Source organism: Tenrec ecaudatus, chromosome X (genome assembly GCF_050624435.1).
Source record: "Tenrec ecaudatus isolate mTenEca1 chromosome X, mTenEca1.hap1, whole genome shotgun sequence".
NCBI classification, from domain to species: Eukaryota; Metazoa; Chordata; class Mammalia; order Afrosoricida; family Tenrecidae; genus Tenrec; species Tenrec ecaudatus.
In genome coordinates, this window is record NC_134548.1 from 98,741,998 (window position 1) to 98,745,154 (window position 3,157).

At 40.7% G+C, this 3,157-nt stretch overlaps 1 pseudogene; it reads left to right on the plus strand.

Moving 5' to 3' along the window:
• The first annotated feature begins 271 nt into the window (after nt 1-271).
• On the plus strand, nt 272-1,294 carry LOC142433103 (ATP synthase peripheral stalk subunit b, mitochondrial pseudogene; annotated as a pseudogene).
• Nucleotides 1,295-3,157: the final 1,863 nt, after the last annotated feature.

The following is a 3,157-nucleotide window of genomic DNA, read 5'->3' on the forward strand; positions in this document are numbered from 1 at the left end:
TGTTCTGTCTTATAAGCTTCTTGCATATGTAGGTCTCTGGTGTTGGCTTGGCACTTTTGCTTCATCTCAAGTGCCTCTAGTGTTGGTCTCCATTACTTCATACAGTGATCTCTCATGTGTTCCACCAGTGACCCCTCTTCCGTGATGGTCCTGGGACTTATCTGTGTTTTTGATTCTTGGAAGGCTCATTCTTAGGTGGAACTCAGAACAAACCAGCTCCTTAATTCTATAACAGATAACTCCCTCCAAAATGGAATTATAACCGGTCCATCTTGCTCCTGTCCCTGACAGCCTCACTGGTCGGGGTCACAGGGACGCTACGACCGCAGCCTGGACCCTCCCTCGCCATGTTGTCCCGGGTGGTACTTTCTGCCACTGCCACAGCGGCCCCCTCTCTGAAGAACGCAGCTCTCCTAGGTCCAGGGGCACTGCAAGCCACAAGGATCTTTCACACAGGGCAGCCAAGTCTTGCCCCTGTACCACCTCTTCCTGAGTATGGAGGAAGAGTTCGCTTCGGGCTGATCCCTGAGGAATTCTTCCAGTTCCTTTATCCTAAAACTGGGGTCACAGGACCTTACATGCTCGGAACTGGGCTTATTTTGTATTTTCTATCCAAAGAAATATATGTGGTCACCCGCGAAACGTTCTCGTCCATAGCAACAGTTGGGTTGCTTATCTATGGCATTAAAAAATATGGTCCCTCTGTCGCTGAGTTTGCTGATAAACTCAATGAGGAAAAAATTGCCAAGCTAGAAGAGGTCAAGCAGGCCTCCATCAAAGACATCCAGGATGCGATTGATATGGAGAAGGCACAGCAGGCCCTGGTTCAGAAACGCCATTACCTTTTTGATGTTCAGAGGAATAATATCGCTATGGCCTTGGAGCTTACTTACCGGGAACGGCTGCACAAAGCATACAAGGAGGTGAAGAATCGCCTGGACTATCATATCTCTGTGCAAAATGTGACACGCCAAAAGGAGCAAGAGCATATGATCCACTGGGTGGAGAAGAGCGTGGTGCAGAGCATCTCAGCACAGCAGGAAAAGGAAACAATTGCCAAGTGCATTGAAGACCTAAAGCTGCTTGCAAAGAAGGCTCAAGCTCAGCCCGTTATGTAAGTGTGTCTGTACCAATCGAGACAGCTACACCTGACTCAATGGAAACTTGTCTGATGAAGTCGTTCTTTGTATATTGCTGTCGACTCAAGTTACAGTTTACCTTACTGAAAATGAAGTTTGAGGTGGAGGTATTCAGAGTATAAAACACAATCATTGGCCAGAAAAAAAAACAAAAACGGAATTATAACCAGGGCCATAGAGGCTAGAATTCATAACACACAAAAAAGTATTGTGACCAGAAGGGCCGTATTAACTAATTAACTACATCTCAGTTGGTGTGTAAATGAAGTCAAATAACAGATTACTTCTAAAGGACATCCTTTGCTACAGCAGGCTTGAAACACCAGCAAAGCAAATATAGTCTAGTTGCCCCTCAACCCTAGATGAATGCCATTATGCCTTAAAATCTATTATTAGAGATTGAGTCCTCTGGAATTCTCTTCCTTTTATCCTTTGAATATGTTAGTAAATCCAAGACATTTACATATTAATGATTTATTAACCTGATAGCACTACTGGTGCAAAGCAGAAAACTAAACACTAAGGAAAGGTTGGGGATTCCAAAGAAACATTGTTCTTTTTAAAATTTTAAATACAACTGATTGTGGATCTTCTTGACCAATTTGATCAATTTCTGTAATATTTATGACAATTTTATCTTTCTTTATTTTGACCTCCATGTTTGAAATCTGCTTTTTTAGCCCTACTCATTACAGTTCATTCTGCTAAATTAAAACTAAGATAACTACATCACCCTTTTCTGTTATTAAAATAAAAATTTAAAAATAAAGATGAACCTAAATGAAAAATATCCTAATTTGGAAAAAAATATTTCCTTGGAAAAGCCTTTTACCAATATTATTTAAATTAAAAATTCTTAATTGTATAACCAAACCCAATTCAAATTTCCCTTCAAACCAATTCAAATACTAATACATTTTTCTACCATTTGGACATGAGGGGAGTTTAATATTCTGAAGATGTAAATGTTGTTGTTAGGTCAGGTGTCCCCAAATCAGTTTTAATTCACAGTGATCCCATGTACAACAGAATGAACCACTGTCTGGTACTGCACTCTTCTCACAATTGTTATACCGGAGCTCATAATTGCAGCCATTGTGTCAATCTTAAGCAAGCATGATGACCTTTTCCAGGCATTAATCTCTTCTAATGAGACGTCTGAAGTACATAAAACATAGTCTTGCCATAATTGCTTTTAAGGAGCATTCTGGTTCTACTTCTTCAAAAACAAAATTGTTATTTTGACAGTCCATGGCACTTTCCATATTCTTTCTATGCATCATACTTCAAATACTAGGGTTCATCTTTTGTCTTCCTTATTCAATGAACATCTTTCACATGCATAGGAGCTGACTGATAATACTATGCTATTGATCAGGCACAACTTAGTCCTCAAAGTGACTGCCTTGCCCTTCAACACTTTAAAGAAGTCTTGTGTAGCAGATTTACCCAAAGCAATATGTCATTTTATTTCTCTACCGGTTTACTTCATGTGATAGTTATTTTGTGTGCAAACATGGCTTCCATAGGAACATGTCAGTGGAGTTTAGCCTGCCAGTAAGGTCACAGCTTTATTGGAGAGTGACCAAGATAACTGGCTCTCTGTTGCCAGTCTCTCTCTCTCTCTCTCTCTCTCTCTCTCTCTCTCTCTCTCTCTCTCTCTCTCTCTCTCTCTCTCTCTCTCTCTCTCTCTTTCACCTTCCTGTTGATGAACCACTTCTGCCATGCTGATGGCAGCCAGAGCCTTGCAGCTGCATCCCCTGCCATTGGATCTACAAGACTTTGCACCCACTGGCCTGTGATCTTCCTGCACTCTGCATCTTGCATGTGGTGGCATGAGTCTGAAGAGGTATTTATGGACTAGTATCAGATTTATAGAGTAATATTGGATTTACAGGCTTAATCTGGACTGTGCTGGGATGCTTTCTTTCGATACAATGTTCGCTTGATATATAATTACTTCTTGATATAAAGCACACTCTTACACATATATGAGTGTCCCTGGATTTGTTTTTATA